We start from the raw sequence: 16779 nt of genomic DNA on the forward strand, positions 1-16779 counted from the left end.
GGTTCTTATAGCACTTTCACCCACGTGGTCCATATGGTATATTTTGGATAGGCAAAATGTTAAATATAAGTTTTAATAAATGCAGTAGGCTAAATGAAATCAAGAAATGTGAGATTTTCATTTTTCTGTTTAACCATGATTTTTGCCTCACTGTCCCAAATGAAGACAGACAATCTTGAGCATGTGTGTGTGTGTGGGGGGGGGGGGGGGGGCGGGGCGGGCAGGGAGGGAACGGGGGCAGGAGTGGGGGGAAGGGGGACAATCAGTCTGCTTATTTCTTTTACCACTTTGTAGATACATATTTTAAGTTTCAACTCTACCATTTCATTTGTAGTCTGTTTTTTCTTCATTTAGATTTTAAATCATCTCTTTTTTCTCTTTGTTCATAGACTCATAAACATGGCTCAAATATGCAGAGATGAAGTAGGGAAAAATGTTCCTGGATAGTGACTATCAGGTATGTTTGCAGAAGCAGAGACCAGACTTGCCTTGGACTCATGATTCATGTGATGTGAGTTACCATCTAGATGACTGTGGTGGTTTGTTGTGTGATTCAAGAATACAAATATGATTGTGTAGTGAAAAGAAAAGTTAAAAAGAAATATATCTTTGTTATTTGATTTCAAGCATATTCATAAAGAGCCTTCAACACTGACAAAAGAGCAACACTCGGGCACTCTATTTGTCAAGTAACATCAAACATCTGGATGAAAACTGACAAAGAAGAATCAAGCAAATTATCTATCATTGAATAGTATGAAGTGAAGCACTCAGGTCTTTGGAAACATCAAACAATCTTTTGATGAATGTATCTCTCTTTGAAACTAAAATTCTATGGAGACTGCTTTGTGTTCTTACATAAAAATAATAGTGCCTATGACACAGAAGGACACAGAATTAGAGAGAAATTGAAGAACACTGGAAAAGCTGTCCCAAGGCCTGGCATATCTTCTGGCAGAGAAGACAGGAAATGGTGAGATTCTATAAGAGGTAATTCTTGGGAAATGGAATAACATGCACCACTATAGAGAGACTAACAGCTAACTTTACTGAGGGCTTGTTGGTATATAGTTGTTCATAGTATTTTCTTACAATCCCTTATACTTCTGTGGTATCCAACAAGCAGGACAATGTGGATAAAATGGACAAATTCCTAGAAAAATACAATCTTCCAAAACTGAATGAGGAAGAATCAGAAAACCTGAATAGGCCAATAATAACTATTATAAAAATTGAAGCAGTTATCAAAAAAAAAAGCCCAACACATAAAAGCCCTGGTCCAGACGGCTTCACAGGGGAGTTGTACCAAACATTCAAAAAAGAACTAACTTCTATCCTCCTCAAACTATTCCAAAAAAATCCAAGGGGAAGGAAAGCTTCCAACCACTGTTTATGAAGCCAGCATTACCCTAATTCCAAAACCAGATGAAGACACTACAAAGAAAGAGAATTACAGACCATTATTTCTAATGAACATAGATACTAATATTCTCAACAAAATATTAGCAAATCAAATCCAGCAATACATTAAAAAGATCATACACCATGACCAAGTGGATTTATTCTGGGGATGTAAGGCTATTGCAATATCACAAATCAATAAACATGATACATCACATAAACAAATTGGAAGACAAAAATCACATAATCACAACAATAAATGCAGAACAAGCATTGGACAAAATCCAACACCTATTTTTCCCCCTTTATTGATTAAGATATTACAAATGTGTCCTTATCCCCTCAATGTCCCCTCATCCCCCCAAACCTGCCTTTACCCTCACCCCTGTTGTCCACATCCATCACTTATGCTTATATGCATGCATACAAGTTCTTTGGTTGATCTCTCCCCCTCACCCCCACCCTCCCCTACCTTCCCTCTGAGCTTTGAGCATCTAATCAATGCTTCTCTGTCTCTACATCTGTTTTTGTTCATCGGTTTATGTTGTTCATTATAATCCACAAATGAGTGAGAGCATGTGATATTTATCTTTCTCTTACTGACTTATGTCACTTAGCATAATGCTCTCCAGCTCCACCCATGCTGTTGAAAATGGTAGGAGTTCCTTCCTTTTTACAGCAGTGAAAACATGCTCAAAGTCACTAATCATCCGAGAGATGCAAATCAAAATGACAATGAGGTACCATCTCACACTTGTCAGAATGGCTATCATCAACAAACCAACATCCATTTTTGATAAAAACGTCAGCAAAGTAGGAATAGAGGAATCATACCTCAACATAATAAAGGCCATATATGACAAACCTACAGCCAACATCATACTCAATGGGCAAAAACTAAAACATTTCCCCTAAGGATAGGAATAACACAGGGATGTCTGCTTTCACCACTCTTATTCAACAAAGTACTGAAAATGCTAGCCACAGCGATCAGACAAGAAGAAAACATAAAAGGCAACCAAATTAGAAAGGAGGAAGTAAACTCACATTATTTGCAGGTGACATGATATTGTACATAGAAAAACCTACTAGATTTAATAGATGAATCTGGCAATGTAGCAGGATACAAAACTAACACCCAGAAATTGATGGCATTTTTGTACACCAATAATGAATTCTCAGAAAGAGAAACTAAGCAAACAATCCCATTTACCATTGCAAAGTTCTTTATTTCACCTTCATTTTTGAATGATAGTCTTGCTGGATAGATTAGTCTCAGATTCAGTCCCTTGGTTTTCATTACTTTGTATACCTGCAACCATGGCCACTTTACTTGTAAGTTCATTGGGCAATGACAAGAGTACCCTGGGAAAAAGGCTAACTATTCTGTCCATTTGATTATTAAAATCCTCCTCTTCTGTGGTCACCATTTAGTGAGCACTCTCATGGAACACAGATATTTTCACACTTTTTTTTTTTACCCATTCAGAGAAGTCTATCCACATAAATCTTTCCCAGATTTCTTTGTTGTCTATTTTCCAATCATGTTCTTTTCAAATCTTGACCATCCAGTAAAACCACAAGCCACAGCCCATGAATTGATGTATAATCACATGTCTGGCCATTTCTCCTTCCAGGCAAAGTGAACAACCAGGTGTACTGCTCAAAGTTCTGCCCATTGGGAAGATTTCTCTTCACCATTGGATGGTGCTTGTATGCCATCCAGAGCCATCCATAAACTAAGCCCAAGTCTTCCTTCCTTTCATAACTGATCATAGGGGCTTGCCATGAGGTTAAAGGTGCAGCCTACAAAAGAGAAGGCAGTGTGTGAGAGAAGGCCACAGTGAGGACCATAAGCATCTAGGTCACTTTTCTTGTAACTTACTTGTGGATTGGGGCCTACTTGGACCCAATCATATATATACCACTTCCATTTGGTGATGGAGTGCTGTTCAGCCCACCTAACTTTATAGTTTGGTGGGTCAGGTAACACCCAGTTCATGAGAGACAGCTCAGGTTACATGGTAACCAATGGTTAAGTGTTTAGTCTCTACTGAAGCCCAGTAACAGGCCCAGAACTGATTCTCTAAAGAACAGTATTTATCTTCAGGGAACGACAGAACATTGTCCCTTGATCCTAAAGGCTGACTCTGCAATTCACTTGTAAGGCCTGCCAAAGGGTCTAAAGTATCCTTATCTGCCACCAACACTTCAAACACTTATCTGCTGAATACTATGGCCCAAGGTGTAAGGTAGCCTGAATATGTTGAAGAGCCTTTCCTTGTGGATCCCAGCTGAAATCAAACTGCATCTGATGGGTCTTAATGACAAGGATGAAAAAAATGGCATTTTCCAGATCAATAGCTGCATATCAGATACCATTAAATGTGTTAATTTGCTCGAACAATGAAACTACATCTAGTACAGCAACTGCAATTAAAGACAATAGCTAGTTAAACTTATAGTAACCCACTGTCATTCTCCAAGATCCAACTGTTTTCTGCATAGAACAAATCACTAATTTGAATGGGAATGTGGTGGGAATTCCACACCTGCATTTTTCAAGTCCTTGATGGTGAAAATAATCTCTGCAATCTCTACAGGAACGTGGTATTGCTTTTTGAATTAATATTTTTCTAGGTAGAGGCAGTTATAATGGCTTCAACTTCACCTTTCCCACCATAATAAGCCTGGCTCTAAAGGTTAGGAAACCAACGTGGGGATTCTGCCAAGCTGCTGAGTATGTCTATTCCAATTATTCCTTTCACAACTGGGGAAATAATCACAGGATGTGTTCAGGGACACACTAAACCTACTTTGAGATGGACCTAAGCTAAAACTTTATTAATCACCTAACCTCCATAAGTCCCTACTCTGCTGGTGAACCACAGTGACATGTTGGGTCTCCTTGAACTGAGGACAACTCAGAGACAGTACCCAATTGTCCCCAAAGGTTTTAATTATTTCTTTTTGCCCAGTATACATTTATCCCAGTAAAAAGCTGTTGGTCCTTGTGAGGAAGGCTGTGAAAAAGATTTATAGTATAAATTTTCAGTATTGTATCAGGGTCTTCCTCAAGGAAATTGCCTCTTTTTCTTTGTACTCTTCACTCAAGGATATGTTTTTATTGATTTTAGAGAAAGGGGAAGGGAGAGAGATGGGAGGAAGCATTGATGTGAGAGAGAAACATCAATCAGTTGCCTTCCATATGCCCTGAACCAAGGAGTGAACCTGCAATATAGTTATGTGCCCTGACTGAAAATCTAACCCACAACCTTTTGGTGTATGAAACAATGCTCCAACCAACTGAGCCACTGGGTCAGGATGGATTGCCTATTCTTTATTCAAGAAGTTCTAGATCTGAGAATTGGTCCAAATTCATTGAGAAGCTGTGACTCTCAGTTTCTGTGATTCAGATTAGACTTTTTTACTTGACCTAGAACTTTTCTGCTTGTACAGCTCAAGTAATAATTTAGTAGGCTTTCTATCTATTTCATGTCTAGGAGCACTCTCACCAACTAGCCAATGCTGTAGATCTATGAGTCAGACTAACTGACTCTGTGCCTACCTCGCCTCTTGTGACTGAGTATTGCTTTAGGTTTCCCAATTCAGTGATAGCAGATTCTATGGGAAGGCCTGACCTGCAGAGAACCACTGTGGAGCTCCTCAAGGATGATATATTTTCCCTAACAAATTTATTTCTCATAGTTGGAATGAAAGGTGTGTTTTATGGAGACTAAATGTAAATGAATAGGTCCTAAATGACAAGTTCATCCTAACATTCCAAATTCCCTAAGCTTTTGAATGCCATTGTCTACAATAAACCAAAGCAGGTCCAGCATTTCCAGTTTGCTCACTATAGGCCACCTTTTGACTCATTTGTAGTCAACCAATCACACAAACTACTAGAGCCTCTTCTAACCCCTCAAGCTACCATATTGAAAGGAGAATCACTGTTCAGTGAGCCAATATTTATAATTCACCCCAATCTATATGTATGTTTCTTCCACTATTATCCCACACCCTTATCCATTTCCATACATATTTCTTGGATTTTGTGTCTGTATAAATCATAATACTCAACTTTTAGAATGTAGCACAACTTATCTTGAGGCACACTTTGTATTAATCTTTAGGGACCTGCTGAGACTTAAGTCTAATTATAGGTCCAGAAGCAAAGGGGGAGTGATGAGGGTGGGTTCAGAGGAGAATCACCAGGGTCCTGCATGGAAAGTCTCTACAGTTTTCTTAGTCAATGCAGGCTTAATTCCCCCTGACAGAGATGGAAAGGCTGCTTCTACTGGCAAAGAAGTTTCATCAGAATTTAGGGACTCCATGTCCACAGCTTTATCAAGATCTTCCCACACATCCCCATTCCAACTTTTAGGATACCATTCCTTCCCAACCAGTGCCCTCATTTAAACTGTATATAACCTTCAAGGCTTTGTAGCTCAGCAACTTACAGGATGAGATTCTGGGTTTGGTTTTCAGCAATCTCTGTCTGGTGATTACAGGAAATGGAAGACACAGAAGCCCTTAGGTCATTTATGTGGAACTTGAGATAAGAATTCAACTCCCTGAGCTTACTCTTGTCTTTCCCCACTTTGTCCAACACCATTAGGAGCAACCAGCCAATATTATTATACCCATTAGTTTGACACAAGCTTGTTTGAACGTAACAAGAAACTTTACTTCTTATACTGTTTGATTAGGACTATTCAGTGGTAATATTTTGAGTATTTCTATTTCGAGATCATGCAATAGACTATATGTGATCCCTTTACTACTGGCAATAGAGTCGATAGAGTTTTTAAATATAATTAAATTGTATTGCCAGGAACCCCAGAATAAAGTCTGAAGAGTTATCCTTAAGATTCTGTTCCTTTAGAATCACCTTTAGTACCAAAATCAGTATAAGTCCAGTTTTTTCCAAGAAACAAAATCAATAGGATGTGTGTAATAGTGATATCCAGAGTATATATGGAGATTTATTACACGAAATTGGTTCATGCAATTATGGAGGCTGGCAAGTCCAAATTTTCAATGTGGGCTGGCAGATGAAAGACCCAGGAGAGCCAAGGTGCAGTTCAGTCTGAAGGCCGTCTTCTGCAAGGTTTCCTCCTCTCTGGGGAGGCCAGTCTTTTTGTTCTATTCAGATTTTCAGTGATTGGATGAGGGCCCATCCATAATATAGGGGACAATCTACTTACTCAAAGTTCACAAATTTAAATGTTAATCTCATCCCCCAAACACCCTCTAAGTTGATACATAAAATTAAGCATCACATCTGGGGAACTTTACAAAATACTGATGCTTGAGTCTCATCCTCAGTGGTTTCATTTCATTGGTTTAAATGTGTTCTGAGCATCCAGATATTTAAAAGTCTCTCCAGTGATGCTATTGTGCTGCTAAAGTTAAGGACCTCTTGATTAGATCAATTGAGATTTACATCCTTGGGGCTGGAGATGGGTCCTGGAAGCACAGGACCTCCTAATGCCTGAATAAAATTGAGATTAGTAAGAAATAAGCAGGTATCAGTACCACAGCATCTAGATTGAGATTAAGAATTTACCATCTCTGCCACAGGTTTTGAAAATAAATTCTGTTTCTAATTGATTTTATTACTCATTAATATCTTCTATCATCCTTATTTTATATGGCTATTTAAATTAATTAAAATACATAAAATTAAATATTCAGTTTCTTAATCAAACTAGCTTCTTTTTAAGTACTCAGTATGACATGTGGCTAGTAACTAGTGTGTCAGACAGTGGACATATAAGATATCTCATCTTTGCAGAGTTTTTGGGCAGCTCTGATATAGCACTGTCTCTGTGCTAAAACTGAAGCGAGAGATAAAAACACACTATTGCCCTAAGGATTTCAAGATGGTATCAAATTAAGTGGAAACTACAATGATATTATCCCAAGGTTAAACTGGAATTACAACTAAAATATAAAAATATTATCTTGAATAACCAACTGAAGACTAGCTGGAGAGAACCCTCAACCAAGGATGTAAGGTGGAGAGCACATAGAGACTAGGAGGAAGTGCAGAGGTTCAAAAGGGATGCTGGGGCTCCCACAGGCAGCAGCTGAAGTTCCAGAGTGATATCTCAGTTGTAGGTGGTTCCCACTGAGAACGCTGGGTTCTAAACCCCGAGTGGGGCTCCCCAGCCCAGAGCACCAGAACTGAGAAAGGTGCCCACATAACATCTGGCTCTAAAAAGCAGCAGGGTATCTGTCTGACAGAGAGAGATGTCTAGAAATGCAGGCACAATCTTAAAGAGCCAACACACAAAATTTCATATTCAGTCACTCACCTTGGTCTTGAGCAGAGGGAGAGCAGAGTGGACTAGAGCTGTGTAAGGAGATTCCAGGGTTGTTGGCTCTGGGAATAGAGCTCAGAGGGCAGCCACATGGTTTCCTATGCTGAGTCATTCCCCCATGCTGCAGAAGACATCTTTCTCAAGCAGAGCTTCACTGGCCAGGCAGCTTTTACCTGGGGAGATAGCAATTGTGCCAGCCATTGGAAAACCTCTCGCTCCACCCTATGGAGTTTACACCTTGCTATGGTCTACAGCCTGAGGCTCACTAAGAGACAGAGTGGCAACCAGCCTGCAGGCAGAGATGGATCTCTATATATTTTGAGTCTTTGCCTGATCTGCTTCTGGGCTTGGGGATATAAAAAGCAGACTTTGAGGTAAATCTTAGTCCTTTCCAAAGGCACCCAGCTCCAACAAAGGAAGTCACAAGTTGTGGATCACTGATAGCTCCAAACAGGGCACTCAGAGCCAGTCTGACTATGTCCTGCACTAGAGACCCTCCAAAAAGACTGAGTCATAGTAGATCTATATAATACATAGAAACAAACCCAAATAGGCAGCCAAAGTAGGTAGACAAAAACAAGCCCCAAATGAACAAAAAGAGAATTCTCCAGAAGAAGAGCTAACTGAACTGGAGATAAGCAATTTATCAGTTATAGAGCTCAGAGTAATGAATACAAGAATGTTCAAAAGCATGAGAAAAGTTATAGAAACTATGAAAAATGACCTGTCAGAAATGAAGAATGACATAGCAGTAATAAAGAATACATTGGAAGGAATAAACAGCAGATTAGAGGAAGCTGAGGATTGGATGAGTGAATTAGAAGACAAGATAGAAAATATCATTGAATCAGAGACACCCCCTCCCCCCCAAAAAATAAGAGGACCTTTGGGACATGAAATATAACAATATTCATATCATAGGAGTGACAGAAGGTGAAGAAACTGAGCAAGAGATAGAGATCCTGTTTTTGAAGAAATAATGGCAGAAAACTTCCCAAACCTAGGAAGGAAAATGTCACATAAGTTCAGGAGGCACAGAGAGTCCCATGCAAGAAGAATCCAAACAGGACAGTGCCCAGGGACATCATAATTAAAATGCCAAATATTAAAGATAAAGAGAGAATCATACAGGCAGCAAGACAAAAGTAATGTGTTTCCTACAAGGGAGCTCCAAACAGGCTGTCAGCAGATTTCTCAAAAGAAACACCAAAGGCCACAAGGGGATGGCATAAAGTATTCAAGATAATGAAAAGCAAGGATCTGAAACCAAGACTATTCTACTATTCTATCCATCTATCATTCTAAATAGATGTGGAAATAAAGAGCTTCCAAGAAAAAATAAAAAGGCTAAAGAAGTGTATCAACACCAAACAAGCATTGCAAGAAATGTTAAAGAGACTGCTGTAATAGGAAGAAGATTATATATATACTAGAGGCCCGGTGCACAAAAATTTGTGCACTGGGGGGGGGGCAGGGGGGTCCCCCAGCCCGGCCTGTGCCCTCTCGCAGTCTGGGACCCCTCAGGAGATAACGACCTGCTGGCTTAGGCCTGCTCCCGGGTGGCAGAGGGCAGGCCCAATCCCTAAGTGCAGCCCCTGGTCGGGCTCAGAGCAGGGCCGATTGGGGAGTTGGGGCGCCGCCCCGTCATGCACAGAGCAGGGCGGATCAGGAGGTTGTGATGCCACCCTCAGTCACGCTCAGGGTAGGGCCGATTGGGGGGTTGGGGCACCTCCCCCTGTCACACTCAAGGCAGGGTCGATGGGGAGGTTGCGGTGCCACCCCCTGTCAAGCACAGAGCAAGGCCAATCAGGGGGTTGGGGCGCTGCCCCCTGTCACTGACTGAGCAGGGCCGATCAGGGGGGTTGGGGCTCCGTACCCTGTCACACACAGAGCAGGGTCGATCAGGGGGTTGGGGAGCTCCCCCCTGTCACTCACAGAGCAGGGCCAATCAGGGGGTTGAGGAGCTCCCCCCTGTCACTCACAGAGTAGGGCAGATCAGGGGGTTGGGGCACTGCACCCTGTCACACTCAGGGCAGGGCCAATGGGGAGGTTATGGCTCTACCCTGTCACACACAGAGCAAGGCCTGTGGAGGGGGGTTGGGGCGCCACCCTCTATCACCCACAGAGCAGGGCCGATCAGGGGGTTGGGGCGCCGCCACTGTCACACTCAGGGCAGGGCCGATGGAGAGGTTATAGCTCTACCCTGTCACACACAGAGCAGGGCCTGTGGGGGGGGGGGAGTTGGGGCGCCACACCCTGTCACACACAGAGCAGGGTCGATCAGGGGGTTTGGGGAGCTGCACCTTGTCACACACAGAGCAGGGCCGATCAGGGGGTTGGTGTGCTGCACCCTGTCAAACACAGAGCTGCAGGGCAATCAGGGGATTGGGGAGTTCCCCCCTCTCAGGCACAGAGCAGGGCTGATCAGGGGGTTGGGGCGCCTTCCCTTGTCACGAACAGAGCAGGGCAGATAAGGAGGTTGTGGCCCCGCCCCCTGTCACTCACAGAGCCGCAGGCCTATCAGGGGGTTTGGGCGCTGCCCTCTGTCATGCTGATCCCGGTGCCAGGAGCCTCGCTGCTCCGCTGATCCCGGTGCCAGGAGGCATATTACCCTTTTACTATATAGAATAGAGGCCTGGTGCATGGGTGGGGGCTGGCTGGTTTGCCCTGAAGGGTGTCCTGGATCAGGGTGGGGGTCCCCACTGGGGTGCCTGGCCAGTCTGGGTGAGGGGCTGAGGGCTGTTTTCCTGAAGCGAGTGACTGAAGCTCCCAACCGCTACTTGTTTTCTTTCTTTTTTTTTTTTTTTATTCTGGGCCAGCTTTAGCTCTGAGGCCTCGCTGCTGAAAACATCGATACAATGTTTCGGTCTGGCTGGATGAATCCCAGCTGACTGAAAGCCGGTTTCTGGGGTTTTGTTTAGCTTCTTATTTGCAACATAGTACATAGTTGCTTAGAGTTGCAGCTGAGAGGCCGGCAAGTTAGGCGGGGAACGTTGGAGTCTGCAGTCACTGGAGCAAGCGAGCCTCCCTGCTCGCTTCAGTGCTTGGCTGCCGGCCGCCATCTTGGCTGACAGTTAATTTGCATATACTGACTGATTAGCCAATGGGAAGGGTAGCGGTCGTATGCTAATTACCATGTTTCTCTTTTATTAGTGTAGATATATATATACATATATATATATATATATACATATATATATATATATATTCTATCTAATAATAGACAAACATGGTAATTGACCATACCTTCACTACGCCTTCCATTGGCTAATCAGTGCGATATGCAAATTAACCGCCAACCAAGATGGCGGCTAATTTGCATATACCGGCTGGGAGTGAAGACTGAAGACATCGTAGAAGGAAGCCAAGAAATGGAGCCGAGGTAGGGGAGACGAGCCGGAGAGAAGCGGCAGAGACAGGTGGTGTAGGAGCCACAGAGACAGGTGGGGTAGGAGCCGCAGAGAAGGGCGGGGTAGGAGCTGCAGAGATGGGCAGGGTAGGAGCCACAGAGAAGGGCGGGATAGGAGCTGCAGAGATGGGAGCAAAGCCCTATTCTTGCAGAAATCCTCCTGCAATGGGCCTCTAGTAGAGAGAAAGAGAGAGAGAGAGAGAGAGAGAGAGAGAGAGAGAGAGAGAGAAACATAGGCAAAAAGAATAAAAATAGCAAAAATAAGTACCTATCAATAATAACATCAATGTAAATGGATTAAATGCTCCAATAAAAAGGTATAGGGTAGCTGAATGCATAAGAAACTTGATCCCTACAAGAGACCCACCTTAGAACAAAAGACTCACACAGGATGAGAGTAAAGGGATGGAAAAGAGTTGTCCATGAAAATGGAAATGGAAAAAAGACACTGGGGTGGCAATACTCATATCAGATAAAATAGACTTCAAAATAAAGGCTAATAAAAGAGACAATCAAGATCACTACATAATATTAGAGGGACCAATCCAACAAGAGGATAAAACACAGGTAAATGCATATATACCCATTATAGGACCACTTAAATATATAAAAAATCTTCTGGAGGATTTTGAGGGAGAGATCGACAGCAATACAGTCATAGTAGGTGACTTTAACAAACCACTGACTTCACTGGATAGACCATCCAGGAAAAAAAAAAGTCAATAAAGAAACAGTCTGAATAACACAGTAGATCAGATGGATTTAACTGACAGAGAACATTTCACCACAAAGCTTCAGAATATACATTCTTCTCAAGTGCATATTCTCAAAGATAGATGACATGTTAGAATGCAAAACAATTTTCTACAAGTTCAATAAGACTGAAATTATATTAAGCATCTTCTTAGATCACAATGGCATGAAATTAGAAGTCAACTAAAGTAAAAACACTCGGTTTTTTCAAAAATGGCGGCAGAGTAGATGGACGTGTCCCAAGCTTTGTCCTGGAGCAGATAGAATGAGTAGCTGAAAAGAATAATATCCACCCCGAATTGGCAAAGAAGACAGCTGGTGAGACAATTTGCAGCTGGGAAGGGCAGAGGATCCCTGGAGAAAGGTAAAATCAAGAATCTGGGCAGGAGAGTCTGCCAGACCTCTGAGCCCAGAGGGTCAGAGTGAAACCGCATGGCACCAAGCTGTGTCCCTAGGGACAGGCACAGCATCTGACTGTGGAAAGAAGGTCCACAGGACTGCTGGAGGCAGGGGATTCTAGATCTGGGTCGACAGGCAGATCCCAGAGGGGGCAGCCTGAAGGGCTGACCAGACTGCACAGTGCTGGGAGGAGAGGAGCTCGCAGAGGCACAGTCTTTCCCCTCTCTGTGGCCTGTGCCTTTCTTTACTGAACCTAGTTCATAGGACTTTTCGGATACAGACACTTATCCCGTGGCTGAGGTGCAGGAGAAGGTGCGGACTTGTGGAGTCTGAGGAGAGGCTGGGGAGAGGAGGGGTTTCAGGAGAAGTGGCAGCAAGTCTGGCACTGAGTCATAACTGAGCCCAGGACCTGGGCAGCCATTTTGTCCTGAAGAGAGCCCCTCCCTCCAGTCTCCAGGCAACCAATACAGCCACACCCAGATACTACCCTGAATAATACAAAGGACTAAAAACCAACAAACAAAAAATCTGAATAGTCCCTGAAAGTTCACAGGGAATAGCCTAAAGAGAGGCCTTCAGTCCCTGCAACAGGAAACTGAGAAACTGCAGACAATACAGAAGACTGGGATCTTAAGCCAGCCAAAGGAACAACATTTCACTTTTTCATTTTTCTTTTATTTTTATTTTGTTATCTCTTTTTTTCTTCTTTTTTCTTTGTTTTCCTTTTTTTGTTTTTTTGCTTTATCTTCTGTCCAAAAAACAGCAGCTCTGCAAGCAGCCCACCCCCATCTGAAGAGCAGAAGCTGCACAAACAGACATCCCCCATCCAAGAAGCAGCAACTGTGCAAGCAGCCTGCACCCATACGAGGAGCAGCGCCCCTGCAAACAACCTGCCCCTCTCCAAGGAGCAGCAGCCTCACGAGCAGTCCTCCCCATCCAAGGAAAAGCAGCAGTGCACAGTCAGCCCCCGTCCAAGGAGCAGCAGCCACGTGAGAAGCCTGTCCCCATCTTAGGTACAGCAGCTGTGCAAGTAGCCTCCCTGCACCAGCCAGAAGAGCCACCACTGCTGTGAACAGCACCCACCAGAGGAGCCACTGCCAACTGAGGAGCAGCCACTACCACAACTCCCCAAGGAGTAAACGCAGCCTAAGGAGCCACTGCCACCCATGGAGCAGGCCCTGCACGACTCAACATCTAGATCAGTCGGTGAGATAAAAAATGGGTAGACAAAGAAACCCCCAAAGGAAAGAAAAGGAGAAATCACCAGAAGAGCAGCTCAGTGAAACAGAGGCATGCAATATGTCAGGAAAAGAATATAGAATAAAGGTCATACAGTTCATAAACAGGATGGATGAAAAAATCAATAACTTATGTAAGAATCAAGAAGAAATGGATAAAAAAAATCAACAACTTATGTAAGAATCAAGGAGAAATGAAGAGTGATATAGCCGCAATAAAAACACCATGGAAAGTTTCAACAGTAGACTAGGAGAAGCAGAGGACCGAATTAGCGAATTAGAAGACAGGGAAGCAAAACACACCCAAACTGAACTGCAATTGGAGAAAAAATTAAAATACAGGAGGAGAGCCTAAGAGAGGTATGGGACAACATGAAACAAAGCAACATACGAATAATAGGGGTGCCAGAACAACAGGAAGAGGAACAAGGGTTAGAAAACCCATTTAAAGAAATAATGTCAGAAAACTTCCTTGAGGTGGGAAAGAAAAAAGTCACACAAGCACAGAGAGTCCCAAACAAGATGAGCCTGAAAAGACACACACCAAGACCTGTCATAATTATGACGGCAAATGTTCAAGACAAAGAGAGAATCTTACAGGCTGCAAGAGAGAGACAGAAAGTTATGTACAAGGGATCTCCCATTAGATTATCAAATGATTTCTCAACAGAAACACATCAAGCCAGAAAAGAATGGAAGGAAATTTACAAAGTGATTCAAAACAAGGGACTGAATCCAAGAATACTCTATCCAGCAAGGCTATCATTCAAAATTGAAGGGGAAATATGGAGCTTCATAGACAAAAAAAGGCTAAGGGAGTTTATCACCACCAACCCAGCAATGCAAGAAATGCTAAAGGGACTGGTATAAAAAGAAAAAAGAAAAAGGTAAGAAGGAAAGCAGGCACAAAAAATAAAAATGGCTACAAACAAGTACCTTTCAATAATAACTTTAAATGTAAACGGACTAAATGCTTAAATCAAAAGACATTGAGTGGCTGAATGGAAAAAACAAACAAACAAACAAACAAAAAACATGACCCATATATATGCTGTGTACAGGAGATCCACCTCAGAACAAGGGACTCACACAGACTGAAAGTGAAGAAATGGAAAAATATCTTTCAGGCAAATAGAAATGAAAAAAAAAAAGCTGGGTAGCAATACTTATATCTGATGAAATAGACCTAAAAATGAAGGCTATAACAAGAGATAAGGAAGGCCACTTTATAATACTAAAGGGATAAATACAACAAGAGGATATAACCCTGATAAACATATATGCACCCAATGCAGGAGCACCCAAATACATAAAAACACTCCTGGAAGATATCATGGGAGAGATCGGCAACAATACAATCATAGTAGGAGACTTTAATACACCACTGATATCACTGGATAAATCCTCTAGACAAAAAACCAGCAAAGAAACAGCAATCCTAAATGACTCACTAGATCAGATGGACTTAATTGACATCTTCAGATGAGGACGAACAGAAGATTCTTGACAAGAGCAATGAAATCATCAACTGGCTTGAGAAGAACCAGACTGCAGAAAAGGAAGAATTTGAACATCATCAGAAAAAGTTGGAAAAAGTCTGCAACCCCATCATTACCAAGCTGTACCAGAGTGCATGAGGCATGCCAGGAGGAATGCCTGGGGGCTTCCCTGGTGGCGAGCTCCTCCATCTGGCGGTGCCTCCTCTGGGCCCACCATTGAAGAGGTTGATTAAGCCAGCTTTGAGCATAGATCTAGCATTGTTCCACACAAAATATTGAAGGACCCAAATTTGTAGTAAATTCCATAGCAGTTTTAAAAGTTGAGCTGCTGTATAGCAAATAACTGGGCATTCTTGATACTTGAATATGGACTGTGCACAGGGAAAGGAAAAATAATGCACTTTATAACTGTATTGTAAAGTGAAAAATGCAGCGTCTTAAATAAAACTATTTAAAATTGGCACCATAAAAAAAATAAACTGATGAAAAAAATAGATCCAGAGGCATAGAAGCATGGAACAGACTGATGAATTTCAGAAGGTGGGGGTGGGGTGGGGTGGGGTGGTGTGGAGAGATTAACTTGGAAAATTATAACCCATGAACAAAGACAATACTATGATGAAGGCCTGGGAAGGGCAGGTGCGTGCTGGAGAAAAAACAACAACAAAAAGAAAAACAACAAAGGGGACAATCATAATAATTTCAACAATAAATATAAATTAAAAACAAAAAAATTAAAATATGTTTGCTTTTCTGATATAACATCCATTTTATTATAATTTTAATCTTGTGTAATGCCTCTTTTAAAAGAAGATATGCTACAATGGTCCCTAAGAAGATGTGTCCAAGTGCTAACCCTCAGAACCTGTGAATGTGGCCTTATTTGCAGATGTAATTAAGGACCTCAAAATGAGTTCATCCTGGATTGTCAGGGTGGGCCCAGAAGCCTGTGACCAGTGTCACTGAGGGGAGGTGCACAGAGAGGGCTGTGTGAAGACAAAGCAGAGATTGGAGAGATTTAGCCTTAAACCAAGAGCACCTGTATCCACCAGGAGCTGAAAGAGTTAAGGGAAGAGCCAAGCCTTTGGCCCTACTAACACCTTGATTTCACAGGTCTCACTTCCAGAACTGACAAGTAACAAATTTCATATTGTAAGTCACTGTGATTGTGGTAATTTGTTACAGCAGCATTAGGAATCTAATGCAAATGCTAGAGAAAAACAGTTTGCTGAAGCATTCAATGCTTTGCTATAGGAGATATATACCTAAAATCAATTTCTTGTTTGCATTAATTCTTGCTCTGACATTAAAGAATACTAAACAATATACTTGGTTTTTCCTTCAAGCTCTTAAGTCAAAAACAATCTCATTATTGACTGCCATTAGAGATGGCAGAGAAAGACAATTTTAAAAGGAATCTTTATCTTCAAATAAATTTCAAATTCTTATGGGGGTGGAATGTTTCTAACCATGTGATTATTTTGACAAGCACACTTAAGGCATTTAAAAGAGTTTTTATTTTTAGTTCCATATCTTTACATTTCAGGCGAAGATAAAACATGAAGTAAGGGTAAAATTGCTATTATCCTTCAAGAAATAGAGGACACATTCTCCTCCATACATTTAAATTGGTTTCTTCATATTTTACATTGTTCTAAAGCTTGCAGCAACCAAGGAGCAGAAACAGCACTTCCCTCCTATAAAGCATCACAGAGTCCCCACCAAGGAAAGCATCCTATGTGATTGTAGGA

This window comes from Myotis lucifugus, unplaced genomic scaffold, assembly GCF_000147115.1.
Source record: "Myotis lucifugus unplaced genomic scaffold, Myoluc2.0 scaffold_21, whole genome shotgun sequence".
Lineage (NCBI taxonomy): Eukaryota > Metazoa > Chordata > Mammalia > Chiroptera > Vespertilionidae > Myotis > Myotis lucifugus.